The following is a 16042-nucleotide window of genomic DNA, read 5'->3' on the forward strand; positions in this document are numbered from 1 at the left end:
TGGGGAAAGTGTCCTTTTGTGTGTCTGGAGATCCGCTGGTTTGTCAGCCATGTTCTCTTAGTGTTTGTGCAACCGACTTTGAGTAAGTCTTTTAGAATTCTTTTATTGCCATCTATCCATCTTTGAATAAACAGTTCTTTAACATTTATCAGCTTATTCATTTAATAAGTGCTTTTGTATTCTGTACAAGCACTGTGCTATAGTAGAACAATAGTTATGTTACTGTATGTTCATATGTAAATTTATGTTGTTTAGTAGCTAAGTCATGTACAACTCTTTGCAACTCCATTGACTGTAGCCCACCAGGCTCCTCTGTCCATGGGATTTCCCAGGCAAGAATACTGGAGTGGATTGTCATTTCCTTCTCTGGGGATCTTCCCAACCCAGAGATGGAACTCTCACCTCCTGTATTGCAGGCATATTCTTTACCACTGAGCCATTTCAGGGACACCCCATGTATATTTGTATATATGTATCTATTTAGTTAAAATATTAATTTGAGCGTGTTAAATTTGGTAGGAAAGAGGCTGTTAGACTCATCAAAGTGGTAAGAGGCAATTTAGAACACCTAAAGGAAAAGGGAAGATTTGCCAAGTTTAAATAGCATAGAATAAGGAAGCGTTAACTTCAGTAGGCGGTAAGGGGCCCAGCCTCATAGCTGGGGTGGAGTGTGTATGATGTAGTGACATGTGCATGATGTCACGTGGAATCACAGTGGTCAGAGGAGGAGGAAAACGTTGGGCCTTTAGGCACCCAGTGCTGGGCTCTGTGCCACATGTTCTTTATTCATTATGTCCTTTGACTTCTGCAGCAACACTGCAACATAATTTTATTATCCTCCGTTTATGGAGGTGTGGAACCCAGACTCAGAGAATTAGATAGTTTACCCAGGGCCACATAGGAACAAGTGGGTTTCGGGGTAACTCCTACCCCTTCCATGATACCCCAGCTAATGTTTATCAAGTGCTCACTAAATACCAGACTCCCTATGAGACTGGTGTATCGTATGACAGTGTCAAGCAGGGGGTGTGGATGGCGCCCAGGCTGGGGATGGGGTGTCCACATGTGTTGAGTCTGAGCCCCACCCTAGCGTGAGATGGAGCTGTGTGTGGGAAGAGAAGAGGTCAGGCTGCGGGGAAGTGGAGCGACTTCACAGCCAACAGTGAGGATCCTGTGAACTTGGACTTCGAGGTCTTCATACAGCCACTGAGGGCATGGACCAGAGAGGGTGACCAGCTGTCTGAGTTACAATAGCAGGAGCTGGAAACCATCTTTCCCAGAGTCAGATTCCTCGAGCTCAGCCTTACCTACCTTGCTGGCTCTCATTTATCTTCATTAGAGTTTGGGGACAAAAGACAATAGATTCATCTCTTTTAAATCACTCGCCTTGAATCTAAGCAAAGGGCAAGCCCTGCCGGTAACAACTGTAAGGCCTGGGGCAAGAGTCCAAATGAAGCCTGTGAACCTTGTGTCTCAATAATTAAAAGTAATAAATCATGTTAACAATTAAGTACAACGCAGTCTTTCCTTCTCCCTCAAGAAACATAGCTGCATAAAGACCTTGAAGTCCAAGTTCATGGGATCCTCCCTGTTGGCTGTGGAGGAAAAGTCCCTCCACTTCCCCATAGCCTGACTTGTTCTCTTCCCACCCACAGCTCCATCTCACGCTGGCGGGGGGAGCTCAGATTCACACATGTAGACACCCCATCGCCTAGCCCAGGCGCCATCCACACCCCCTGCTTGGTGCTGTCAGTAACAGAAGCATCTGCAGGTGGAGGGGCCTGAGTAGGGGCCCCTAAAGACCTGGAAGTGGCCTCGGTACTTTTTGGGTGGGTTCTGGTGGGCTCACACCCGGCCTTGCTGACAGCTCACCCCACCACGAGGAGCAGTCAGCTGGGGGAGGCCTGTTGATGGGCGCTGTGGGGTCCTGAGCCTGGGCAGGGCACTTCTAACCTCTGAGAGTGGCACTAAGGAGGGGACAGGGCTAAACCCGCAGCCTTGGTGAAGAGTGCTTAAGTAACCAGTCATTCAGGACCATGTCTTAGCCGTGTCTTTGTCCCCAGTTCTCATTTCCTGCTTTCCTCACAGCACCCACGCCGTCAGTTTTGTGTTTCCCACGGCTAACTAAGGCTACCACCACTACACGATGGCCATCTTCCTCACTGTCCACCATCATCGCCAAAGCCTTTTGGTCCTAGTTCCTCCTTGCTGACCTCACTGCCACTGCCTTCACTGAATTGGCCTCTAACTCCTGCACGAACAATTCTAAGTCTCCTGGCTCACTCCATCTCTCCCTACCCCCCAGTCTGTTCACCACACTCATGTCACAGGTCATCCACCGGGCTCCCATCACCAGCCCATCCAGCACTTGCGAATAATCCCTTTCCTCCAGGAATCCGCAGCCCACATGTTGGCCGGCAGAGCTTAGGATGGATTTCCTCCTGTCCTCAGCTGCTTAGCCAGGCACACTCAGCAGTGATTTCCATGCTCTGCCCCATGTGGCAGCATCTCTTCCTTGCTTAGCAGCTTTCAAAGGTTCCCTGTGTCCTTTGGGATCAAGTTCAGACTCCTTGGCGTGGCACATAGAGCAGCTTCTCCCTCCCTCACCCCAGTCTCCTGGGCCGGACAGACTGGATGATCCTACACCATGGCAGCTGCTTGTTGTTCAGTCGCTAAGTCGTGTCTGACCCTTTGCAACCCCACAGACTGTAGCCCGGCAGGCTTCTCTGTCCTCCACCGTCTCCTGGAGTTTGCTCAGATTCGTGTCCATTGAGTCGGTGATGCTATCTAGCCATCTCATTCTCTGCTGCCCGCTTCTCCTTTTGCCTTCAGTCTTTCCCAGCATTAGGGTCTTTTCCAATGAGTCGGCCCTTCCCATCAGGTAACCAAAGTATTGGAGCTTCAGCTTCAGCTATCAGTCCTTTCAGTGAATACTCAGGGTTGATTTCCTTTAGGATTGACTGGTTTGATCTCCTTGCAGTCCAAGAGACTCTGAAGAGTCTTCTCCAGCACCACAATTTGAAAACATCAGTTCTTCATTGCTCAGCCTTCTTTATAGTCCAGCTCTCACATCCATACATGACTACTGGAAAAACCATAGCTTTGACTATATGAACCTTTGTTGGCCAAGTGATGTCTCTGCTTTTTAATACACTAGATTTGTCATAGCTTGCCTTCCAAGGAGCAAGCTTGGCAGCGGGGGTACCTTAAAACCTCGTGACTAGTGCTCCCTCTTGCTGAGCAAGGCTGTCATTCCACTCACTCTGGTGAAAACCTGTTCTTCCCCTGGAGCTGGTCCTGATGCCCCTGTCTTTACAAAACCTCTTAGGTTTCATGCAGATGGCATCCAACTTCTGGGTCAATTAGCCTTTGTAAATGCTTTGCTCATGGCATTGGTTGTACACATGTATTTGTTTTCACCCATGTCTGTGTGTTGCACAAAGCTCAGCGCAGCAGCCAGAAGTTGTTAGAGGGGAGTTCCAATCTCTGCTTGAGTTTCTCAAGAAGACAAGCTGAGTACATGGTCCTCAGCAAGTTCTCATCACCCTCCTCCCTTCACACCCTCCTGTGCTCAGGTGTCGTGTTTCTTCTCCCCAGGCAGATGCACTCCTCCTTCACTCCGGCCTGCACAGCCTCTCTTTCCTTCTCTTTCATTGTTCCTCTCTGCCAGCCTCACTGATCTCTGTCATCACTTTCATGAGGACCCACAGAGCTTTTCTGCCAGGAAAAAAAGATCCATCCTTTTCAGGAGAGGATAAATCAGGCCACAAATTACAGGGTTGTGTTTGTTGGGTTAGAGATTGTGCCAGTTGGATTTGCTAGGTTCTGCTGCAGGAACAAGCAACCCTCACATCTCAGTAGCTGGCTGATTTCTTGCTCATGTAACACATTAGCTGTGGGTTGGCTGAGGCTCTGCTTCTCATGTCTCCTTTCTTACGAGATCTAGCCTAATGAATCAACTTGTGCCTAAGGCGTGCATTCTTTCTTTTTTTAATTGAAATATAGTTGATTTATAATGTTGTGTTTACTTCTGCTGTACGGCATAGTGACTCAGTTTTATATATAACATTCTTTTTTATATTTTTTCCCAGTATGGTTTATCTCAGGACATTGACTGTAGTTCCTTGTGGTATACCGTAGGACGTTGTGTGTATCCATTCTGTACTTAATAGTTTGGGTCTACCAGCCCAAACTCCCAGCCCAGCCCTCCCCCCTCCTCACTCCACCCTGGCAACCACAAGTCATTTTTTTCCATGTGACTTTGTTTCTGTTTCACGGATAGGTTCATTTGTGAATGTTTTAAATTCCACATGGAAGTGATATCACACAATGTTTGTCTTTGTCTTTCTGATTTAATTCACTTAGTATGTAAGCCATGCATTCTCACAGCAGAGGGGAAAAGTAATGTCTGAGCCACACAACGGCTCTGGCAACTTCTGCTCAGATGTAGCATCTGTCACTCCTGCTCATATTCCATTGGCCAAACAAGCGTCACAGCCATATATGAAAATGGGTAGGAGAATGGGACTTCTCCCCAGGGAGGGGGGCTGCAGGTCCATGATAATGGGTAGGGAGATGTAATCCTCACAAAGAAAAGCAGGAATAATCAATCTACTCAGGAATACCCCATGTTAATATTTCTTGTCCTGTCACATTTATATAACACAGTAGTCTATGGGCTCTTTCAGGACTTAGATTATGTCATACCGTTTTGCTTTGTCTTTTAGTAACAAAACCTTCTAGGTTTTTAGAAAAGGAAGTTTCTGTGAAAGTTAGCAAATGCTCGGGCTGAAGAGAGTCTGTAGGACAGAAATCAGACATGGGACTGGAATTTTTCAAAATTCAAATTCATAGGCCATCTTTTTTTTTTAAATGAAGTGTAAGTGATTCACAGTATTATATTTCAGGTGTACAGCATAGTGATTCAGTATTTTGCAGATTATGCACCATTAAAAGTTATTAGAAGATGATGGTTATAATTCCCCATGCTATGCAGCATATCCTGTCGCTTATCTATTTTATATATAGTAGAGCATCTTTATACCATGGTGATATTTCTTCCAGATGCACAAGCAGGATGGATAAATGGCTGCTTGTGTGGTATGATTTCTAAGAGAAAGCCTTTTTCCCAAACACCGTGTGATATCACTTCTATGTGGAATCTAAAATATTGCACAAACCTATTTCTTTCCTTACCTCTCAATCTCCATTTAGGAAAACCGAAACTCAGCAATTATTTTAATAATAGGTTAACATAGAGAATTGATTAGATAGGAATTAGAAGACTGACATGTCACAAAGAGAACATGGAAGCCACACCAATAATAGCTTCAGGAAGTGAAGCGACTACGGCCCCAGGACTAAAGGAACAGAAGAAAGAGGGTGGGATCATCAGAACCGTCAGAAGCTCAGAGGCGCCCTCAGCCTGAGCCCTAGACCTCTGAGGAGATACTGTCCTGCTGGTACCTCTGGGGCATGGGGCGATGCTATGAGTTTACTTTGAGGTGTGTTTTTAAAGATGAAAACTGGAACCAGTTGCCACTATGAGACTGAAGAAACACTGCCGGGGTGACATCGACAAGGACCGCAGGCAGGTAGGAAAGACCAAGTCCCTTGACCTCCGTGTTTTTCCCTTCCAGCGTCCCCTACTGGCAGAACACATCAGAGAGCCAGATGCAACGTAGAATTGTCGTTGGCAGATTCCCTCCCTGCTGCAGCACCCAGAGGAGAATCTAGAAGAGGGAAGCTGAGAAGTGACTTAATAAACAGTGCCCTCCCTGATACCTAGGATTTTACAGTACGGATATTAATCCTTTAGCTAAAGTCATCTGCATTAAAAAAAAAAAGGTTCCTGGGAAAAGTGAAAATGCTAATATTATTTTTCCTTTATACCCCACTATGAATAAGTTTATTAGATCCTTTCTAAAGAGTAAAATGGGGCTTCTCATGTGGCATCAGTGGTAAAGAACCCACCTTCCAATACAGGAACCGTAAGAGACACGGGTTCGATCCCTGGGTCAGGAGAAATCCCCTGGAGAAGGAAATGGCAACCCACTCCAGTATCATTGCCTGGAGAATCTCATGGACAGAGGAGCCTGGCGGGCTGTGGTCCATGGGGTCGCATGGAGTCAGACACGACCGAAGCAACTTAGCACACAGAGGTAGATCCAAGGGGAGGAAGGAAGAGTGATGGACGGGGTGCTTTCAGTGTGGTTCAGGGATTAAGGAAGATACATTTTTTACCAACTTACAAATTTTGTAGGTGTTTGTCAGAGTTTCTAGGTCTTTGCTGCTCACAACAACAAAAATAAACAGCAGGGAAATAGACAGGCCTGTCTGTCCCTTCTGTCAGCACTCAGACCTAATCAGCTTCAATAAGGGAAAATAAAAAACAAGACCTATGACCGAGACCAGGCAAACCACAGTAGCCATGGATGAGTCGTGGAATGATTTGATTTACACACTGACAGTCACTTCGTTCTTCTGGGCAAAACCTTTCTAGTGACTGAATGGCGGTAGCACCCTAATTAGCAGAAAACTAAGGCCAGGGTTACCCCAAATTGGATTTTTCTGGTCTGAGGACTAATTAGGAAGTCACTTAGGTTTCCAAACTTGTGTTTGCAGATTTTTTTAAAAAATGGTTTCTGCTTCTTTCTGGCTGATTTGGATAGCAGATAAAAGTGATCTCTGATAAATATCACAATGCTTTCATATTTTCTTTCTGAATATCCATTTCAATTCAGTCAGCATCAAGTTGCCATTTCTGTGACAGGCACTGTGTAGGGCTGAACAAAGATGAATGAATCTTCATTTTTGTCCTTAAGGGTTGACAGCTGAGCTCACAGAAGCTCTGGTTAGGAGCACATGCTAGAGTTTGTGTGACCTGGACCCCGAATCCCAGCTCTGCAGCAGACAAGCTGCATGATTCTGAGCTTTGATTTCCTAACTCATGAATTGGGAATAATAATAATACCTGTGTTTATTGTAAAAAGTAGCAACAGTATATAAGTATATATGATAAGTGTTCAATACATTTTCTATTATTGTTAATAATATATACCCCGGATAAATAGTTAATTTTGATATATGTGAACTTTTTCTCTGTCCAGTCCTAAAGATGGAGATAGTTTAGGAGTGGCCTGAATTGATAACTCCAGAATATCCTTTTTTTCTCTCTTCCTCTTTTCTCTTCTTTCCTACAACATTCCTTCTTCTTTTCTCCACCCTTTGCTTCTCTTGCTGCCTTCCCTTCTTCTGCTTCCTCCAGAATTATCCAGATTACCACCCATCTGCCTAGTTCGCTTGGTTCTGTGTACACCTAGCCAAGATCAGAGATATTGTTTGGCCCACTGGGTCTTACCAATAGGTGTCCACTCTCTGGCCGAGTAAACGCACATCCTCACGTTAGGTAACTGACGTTTTGAAAATATTTATTAATTCAATCAATGTTTCTTCCCCCTTCCTCTGCCATTGATAGGCAGGAATGGTCACTTATGCAGCACACTCCTTTGTGCCTTACTGCTCCTCTAGACAGTACACTGGAATGGATGAGAGGAAGTTAATGTTATTATTAAAGGTACCTCAGATCCATTCTATTTACTTTTTAAAATCATTCCCAAATTTAACCGTTACTAGTGTCAAATTAATTGTGACACCCCTCACCATGGGCATGTCACATGAGGACTTTGTGACGCATGGATGAATTAAACTCCGAAGTTTGACTGTTGCTTCTTTCTTAAGAGCAATGAACATGTCAGAAATGCTACTTTTCCTTGAGAAGCACTTGCCCGTGTGCGTTTGCAGCATTGTTTATAATAATAAAGCATTGGAAATAGCCTGAATATCCACCAGCAGTAAAGTGAGCCAACAAACTGTACTGTCCTCACACAGTAGACGTCTAGGAGCAGGAAACACTGTTGGACTAGCGCCTTTGGGGCTTCCCTGGTGGCCCAGTGGTAAAGAAGCTGCCTGCGAGTGCAAGAGACGTGGGTTGGGAGGATCCCCTGGAGGAGAAAATGGCAACCCACTCCAGTGTTCTTGCTGGGAAAATCTCATGCGCAGAGGAGCCTGGCAGACTACAGTCCATGGAGTTGCCAAGAGTTGGACACTAATGAAGTGACTGAGACATACTCAGAGCTCCTTTGACCAACATGAGTGAACTCTCCATGGTTGCATAGGGAAAGCAAGTTGCAGAAGAATGAGTAGCATGCTGCCATTTCTGTAAAGGTTTTAAACATAAAATATAATGCTGTATTTTTAGGGATATATATATGTGTATATATATGTATAATATATATATAATATAATGTATAACATATATATATATTAGGGGTTATAAAAAACTCCTGGTAGGGGTTACCTCTGGGGAGAGTAATGCAATTGAGGAGGAGCACCTAGGGGAACTTCACCTGTGTCTGCAAACTTCCATGAGCAAGTACAAAAGTGTTTGATGATAATTTCAGTCCATTTTGGTATATCTAAAAATATTTTATTAAGATAAAGAAAGGCTTTTTAATACTTGATTTCAAAATATCAGGTACTTTTTAATGAGGGCATATGAGAACTTTGAGGGTCAGTAATCTTTATAAAAAGTGGCAAATAGCTAACATCGTAACCCTACCATCTATGAGCACAAGGTGTACGTGGGTACCTGCCGCCACCACCTCCTAATCCTCAAACCTCCCTCTGAAGCGGGTATTATTGTTGACCCATTTGAAAGATCAGGATACTGAGGCTTAGAGAAGTGACATTTTTCAAATTCAAATAGTACTTGGCAGAACCAAGACTCTAACCCTGGTTTGTTTTACCTTCGACCAATAAAGTAGATGCTACCATAAAAAATATTCTATCCATGAGGCAGCTTCTTCTTTCTGAATTGTGAGAAATTTTTTTTAAATTTTTTGAACATTATGATTTTTTTAATTGAGGTTTAATTGACATATAGTGGTTTCAGGTGTACAACATAGTAATTGATTATTTGTATGTGTTGCAGAATGATCACCACAATAAGTCTAGTTAACATCCATCATCATACATGCTTATAAATTTTTTCTTGTGCTAAGGTTCAAGATTTGCTCTCTTAGTAACTTTCAAGTATGCATTACAGTATTATTAGCTAAATACACCATGCTGTACATCCCACCCCCATGACATTTATTTTATAGGTGCAAGTTTGTACCTTTTGATCACTTTCACCAATTTTGTCCGTTGCCATCTTCACCTGCAGCAGCCACCAGTGTGTTCCTCTGTTCTCTGAATCTATGAGCTTGTTTTCTGTAAGATTCCACGTATGTGTGAGGTCGTAAAATAGTTGTCTTTCTTTCTCTGACTTATACCAGTTATCATAATGCCCTCGTGGGTCACCCATGTCGTCACATGGCAAGATTTTCTTTTTTATGTCTGAGTAATATTCCATTTCGATGGGCATGAGTTTGAGTAAACTCCGGGAGTTGGTGATGGACAGGGGGGCCTGGCGTGCTGCGATTCATGGGGTTGCGAAGAGTCGGACACGACTGAGTGACTGAACTGAATATTCCATTGTATATGTGTGTATGTGTGTGTATATATATACATACACACACATATACATAATACCACATTTTTTATCATTCATCAGTAAATGGACACTTAGGTTGCTTCAGTATCTTTGGCTGTTATAAATAATGCTGCAATGAATAGGGGGGCACAGGTATCTTTTCAAGATAGTCTTTTCATTTCTTTCCATTAAATACCCAAAAGTGGAGTTGCTAAATCATATGGTAGTTCTATTTTTAATTTTTTTGAGGCACCTCTGTACTCTTTTCAATAGTGGCTGCACCAGTTTAAAATCCCACTAGCAGTGCAGAAAGAACGTGAAAGTGAAGTCATTCAGTCATGTCCAACTCTTTGCAACCCCATGGACTATAGTATACCAGGCTTCTCCGTCCATGGGATTTTCCAGGTAAGAGTACCAGAGTGGGTTGCCATTTCCTTCTCCAGGGGATCTTCCTGACTCAGGGATCGAACCTGGGTCTCCTGCATCGCAGGCAGATGCTTTACCCTCTGAGCCACCAGGGAAGCAGTGCAGAAGGATTCCCTTTTCTCCTCACCCTCACCAATACTTCTTTCTTGTCTTTTTGATGATAGCCCTTCTGACAGGTCTGAAGTGGTATCTCACTGTGGTTTTGATTTGACTTCCTCTGATGGTTAGTGATGTTGAGCATCCTTTCATGTTGGCCATCTGTATGTCTTCTCTAGAAAAATGTCTATTGAGGTCCTCTGCCAGTTTCTTAATCAGAGTGTATTTTGTGCTATTGAGCTGTATGAGTTTTTTAAAAATATATTTCAGATATTAACCCCTTTTGAGATATATGACTTGCAGATATGCTTTTTCATTCCATAGATTGTCTTTTTGTTGATGGTTTCCTTCTCTGTGCAGAGGGTTTTAGGTTTGAGGTATTCCCACTTGTTAATTTTTGCTTTTGTTACCTTTGCTTTTGGTGTCAAAAAATGGTCAAAAAAAAAAAAATGGTTGCCAAAACCAGTGGTAGGGAGCTTCTTATGTTTTCTTCTAGGAGTTTTACGGCTTCAGGACTTAGATAGTAGTCCAGTTTCATACTTTTACATATGGCTTTCCAATTTTTCCAGTGTCATTTATTGAAGAGGCTGTCCTTTCCCCATTGTATACTATTGTATCCTTTGTCAATAATTAATTGACCACATATGCATGAGTTTATTTCTTGGCTCTGGATTCTGTCCCACTGATCTATATGTCTACTTTTATGCCAATACAACATTGTTTTGACTAGTACAACTTTGTAGTGTACTTTGAAATTAAGGCATGTGATACCTCCAGCTTTGTTCTTCTTTCTCAAGATTGCTTGCTTTGGCTATTCAGGGTTTTTTTTGTGATTATATACAAATTTTAGGATATTTTTCTATTTGTGAGATAAATGCCATTGGAATTTTGAGAGCAGTTAAATTCTATAGATTGCTTTGGGCAATATGGATATTTTAACAATATTAATTTTTTCAATGTCTGAGCATGGAATATCTTTCCATTTTTGTCTTCAGTTTCTTTCATCAATATCTTACAGTTTTCAGTGTATAGGTCTTTCACCTCCTTTTATTATTTTTGATGCAATTGTAAATGTGATTGTTTTCTTAATTTCTCTTTTTGATAGTTCATTATTAGTGTATAGGAATGCAACTAATTTTTGTATATTGATTTTGTATTCTAAACTTTACTGGATTTGTTAGTTCTAACAGTTTTTTTAATGGAGTCTTTAAGGTTTTCTGTAAATGATACATCTACAAATAGTGACAGTTTTGCTTCTTCCTTTTCAATTTGAATGCCTTTTATTTCTTTTTCTTGCCTAATTGCTCTGTCTGGGACTTCCAATACTGTGGGGGCAGTTTGGTGTTTCTTTTCCTTTTTTTTTCCAGTTATTAAGATATAATTGAAATATAGCACTATATATTGGGTATAGCATAATGATTTAACTTACATCATGAAATGATCATCACAGTAAGTATAGTAAACATCCAATACTACGGTGAATAAAAGTTTTGAGAGTAGCCCTCCTTATCTTGTTTCTAATCTTAGAAGAAAAGCCTTCAGTTTTTCACTGTTGAGCATGTTAGCTGTGGGCTTGTCATGTATAGCCTTTATTCATAAAGACTTTAAATGTTTCATCACTCTACAGAGCCTAATTTTTTCTAACATGTTTCTTTCTCATTGTGTTTTTGTCCTTGTATTATTCTCTTTTATGTTAATGGATTTCTTCAGATACCTGGTAATCTTTGGCTGACTGTTCATATTTAAGAATAGGAAATGCAAAATAAGAGAAGTTCAGAGTGTAAAGTGGGGACTGTCAACTTATGTGGGCCTTATGGCTGAGTGATTTCAGTTTAAAGTCTCCAGTGTCACTATCTGCAGATTTTTTTATCTTAGGCTGGTCAGATTCCCCAGAGAAGTATTTGCCAGTCTTCTGCCCAGAAAGTCAAGCCTACCGTTTTAGAGCCTAAATGGTTGAAGATAGTTGAGTCTCAGCTTATAGAATGCAAATATTCCCTTGATCCTCCAGTTTTTACTATGATACCCATACTCCTAACTATGCCTGAATGTCTCAATTCAGATATTGTATTATCTTATTTAAAAAAAAAAAGGAAAAAGAAAAGCTCCAATATTCTCTTAGAGAGGGCTTCCCTGGTAGCTCACCTGGAGAAGAATCTCCCTGCAATGCAGAAGACCTGGGTTCGATCCCTGGGTTGGGAAGATCCGCTGGAGGAGAACATGGCAAGCCACTCCAGTGTTCATGCCTGGGGAATCCCATGGACAGAGGGGCCTGGGGGGCTACAGTCCACAGGGTCTCAGAGAGTCGGACACAACTGAGTGACTAAGCACAGTGCAGCGTTCTGTTAGAGTACAAGTGAGGACCTGGGGATCTAGCATCTTCCTAAACAACTTTCAGCTAGCACTTATTTTAGCATCCCTTGCAGACTGCTTCTAGAGGTCACTGTGTCCCAGTTCTGAGATTTTGTAGCATAAATACGTAGTTTTTCTTGGTTTTCCCCAGAGCTGGGTTCGTGTTCAGCTTTTTCTGGTCTCCTGACTCTGTTACCACTTGTCTGTCTGCTTTTCACACTCCAGTGCTTCTTTGCTGTTGTTTTCCGCTATCCCTGTCCCTTGAGTGTTACACCTCTATTTAAACACAAACAAACATTACTCTTGTTTTCATGGGGTTTTAAGAGAGAGAAAAATTGAATGCAAGTGTTTAATTTTGAATCTTTACCTAAAAGTCTCAAGAGCAAGTATTTCTTAATTTGCCTTTAATATTCAAATAGCAAAGGTAAAATTGTAAAGTATGATTAGGAATGACCATTGGAATAAAAACATTTCACATTGCTTTTTATTCCACTAGCTTATCACCTAAAAAGGGTTTGAAAAATTTTACCAATCAGATAAATAGTATATATTTAGTCTGAGAGTCGTTTTATCCTTTTACTCATACTAGTATTCTTAAGAAGTCAGCGGAATTCCCTGACTGTCCAGCGGTTAGGACTTGACACTTTCACTGCCAAGGGCCTGGGTTTAATCCCTTGGCTGCGTGGTGCAGCCAAGAAAAAAATGAGTTAGGTATCGCCCTGCAGTACCCTAAAGCCTGCAAAACTATCAAAATAGGCCTCGTCACATAAAAAATTAATTGGTTGCTTTGTTCCTACTTAGATTTTCATTAACTTGAGGACGTACTCTAAGTGACAATTAACTGTATCACCTTTGTTTCTGCTTGTTAAAAAGAGGTGTCTATTTAAAAGTCTAATTAATAAAGTTTCCTGAAATATTTATCCTTAGGGCATTCACCTTCACTTTTCTTTTTGTATTATGAAATAGTACAATTTCAGCCATCAAGAAAGACTGATCTGTTGGTCATCTACTGCCATGTTAGGGTAAAACTCACTGACTTAAAACAATGCATGTTATATTTGCTTATGATGCTTTGAGCATTTTGTGCTGGGTTCAGCTGATCAGCTCTTCCACTGGATTCAGCTGGAGTCAACATGAGGTTGAAATCATCTCTTTGCTCCACCAGGCTGGACAGTCTAAAATTGTCTCCCTTCCCGTGTCTGGTGGGTGGTGCATGCTTGTGGCTGGGTTTGTCTTTCCATGTGGTCATTTATCTTCAGAGAGTCTAGTCAGACTTCTGTATGTTGGTAGCCTTGGGGCTTTGTTCCAAATGGACAGGAGTGGGTGCTCAAAATCTGGGCCTCAGCTCACAAAAATCACTTCTTCCACATTCTGTTGATGAAACCTGGTCACAAAACTCACTCAGAGAGGTGAAGAGATAGACTCTATCTCTTAATGGAAGAAGCAAGAAATTCACATCACAAAGGGATGTGTATACAGAAATGGGAGGAGTTGTGGCTGTTTTTTGTTTTTTGTTTTTGCACCCCACCAGAGTCTTACTTCTGGCATAAAATTTATTTACGTTTTTCCCACATAGAAAATATGCTCATTCCCATTTCAGGATCACCAGAGATCTCAATCCAATATGACATTAGGCTCAAAGTCTAGGATCTTTTGTTCCAACATCAGGTTCAGTTGAGGATGAGAATCCCTAGAAGCAGGGATAGTTCTTCAGGTTAGATCTTCAGGGAGAGTTCTTCTTGGACAAGAGGCCTGTTCATGTAAAAAGCAAGTCAGTGGCCCGTTGTTTCCGACAGGCCATGAGGAGAGATGCGGCATGCTCAGGCACGTCTGACTCTTTGCATCCCCATGGACTGTAGCCCACCAGGCTCCTCCATCTATGGGATTTCCCAAGCAAGAACACTGGAGGGGGTGGCCATTTCCTTCTCCAGGTGATCCTCCCAACCCAGGGGTCGAACCTGCATCTCTTGTATCTCCTGCATTGGGAGGCAGATTCTTGACTACTGCACCACCTGGGAAGCCCAAGGAGCGATGGGCCCAGGATAATTACAATAGATGCTTCCGTTCAAAGTGGAGGGCAGCAGGGACAGAGCAGTTCTGAAACCCAGTGGGGCAGTTGCTTCAAGCCCCTGTACTCTAGGGCCAAGAAGCATACTCTGATTAATTATCTGGTTCTGTTTCTTTCTTTACCATATGCCTTAGATTTTTAATTTATAAGTCAGTGATGTAGCTATAAATCTAACATAATTAAACAGCACCACCTATAGGTAGTTAAATGCTTTTTGAGAAATTTTCCACTTGAAGTTTTAAACCATGGAGATTTTCATACCTTGGAGGACCCTTGTTTATTTTTACCAGTTGCAGAAATTTCATAAAATAGGCATTAAGCCAAATTCTTAAAAGCATCGTCATTGCCTTTATTTTCCCCAAAGTAGTAACAATTAAAAAGAAAGCATAATTATACAATAAAACTGATTTTCAGAATCTTTAAGTTAGAGGGAAAAAAGTAAAATTTATCTGTGATATAATGGGACAGTTTCTGCAACATTCATTGGGTCTCTAGAGACCACAGCCCCGGGAGGTCTGGAGTTAAACCTCAGTTTCACAGCATATTCCTAACCCTAACCTTCCATTTTGGAGGAAAGGAGATTGGCACCTCCCCAAGTAAAAATCGAGAGCTGTTCTCCTCCAGGGAAGGCAAGAGAGGAGAGACCCTGGAGGGGAGTCAGCAGGAGCTTCAGGCTCAGGCCCCTCAGTACTTAGTAAGCAGGTCAGCAGGGCCTCCTTCACAGGGCAAGATGGAAGCATCGAGAAAGTCCCCTTCACACACACATGCATATTAGCAGGCCTGGCCTTCCAGTGGTTCCTTTTACAAAAGAACGGGAAGATTTGGAGGAAGGCATTTGGTTTTTGGATTGCTGATTGTATGACTTCAATTATTGTGTATTACAGAATCACTCCAGTGGGGAGAATAAGGAGATAGATGCTTAGAGCCCTAATCCTATAGTTGATCCTCTACCAATTCAGCGGTTTATTCCTCTCCTCACCATGAAAATGGTTCTTACTTGTTCTACAAGTAAGAACAGACCTAGAAGAGAAATTGCAGTTTTCCCTTTAAACTTTCTTTTTTCTAAAATGTCAGTTTTTTGTAAAAAAAAAAAAAAAAGTATCGTTTTTACTTACTATAAAAATTTCTTAAGTGCTTACAGTGAAGTTCCCTTCCTACTTTCCCAGTCACCTAGTCCTTCCCAGAGGCAACCAGTGTATCCAGATGTCTATACATCCTTCCATAGTCCTTCTGTTCATGCACTGGCAAACATATATGTCAGCATGTATATCTATGTACTTCTTTCCATGTATATGCTTTTCTTTTGGACCAAGATAGCTGTGTGACTGGTCTGAACCTTGTTTTTGCCCTGTAGTACCTTGCAGATTTTTAATATCTGCACTGAGCATCATTAATCTCTCTATAGCTGCAGAGCATTCCATCGTAGAGCTCTACCAGTATTTGTTTATCCTCTCCTCCACTGGTGAATTATTTAGATCATTTCTGGAGTTCTGCTATGATAAACCATGCCACGATGAACATTCTTGTACATCTGCCACTTGGCATGTGGGTGAGCATACTTGTGGAAT

General features: G+C 42.0%; 1 protein-coding gene and 1 non-coding gene across 2 annotated transcripts in view; one reads left to right on the plus strand and one right to left on the minus strand.

The window, feature by feature from the left end:
* Window positions 1-16042, plus strand: part of ANO4 (anoctamin 4) — a 215330-nt gene that overhangs the window by 102897 nt on the left and 96391 nt on the right. The gene's annotated exons all lie outside the window — the stretch shown is intronic.
* Window positions 9984-10056, minus strand: TRNAR-GCG (transfer RNA arginine (anticodon GCG)). The gene has a single exon. It is a non-coding gene; the product is annotated as a tRNA-Arg (tRNA).

This window comes from Muntiacus reevesi, chromosome 1 (genome assembly GCF_963930625.1).
Source record: "Muntiacus reevesi chromosome 1, mMunRee1.1, whole genome shotgun sequence".
NCBI classification, from domain to species: domain Eukaryota; kingdom Metazoa; phylum Chordata; class Mammalia; order Artiodactyla; family Cervidae; genus Muntiacus; species Muntiacus reevesi.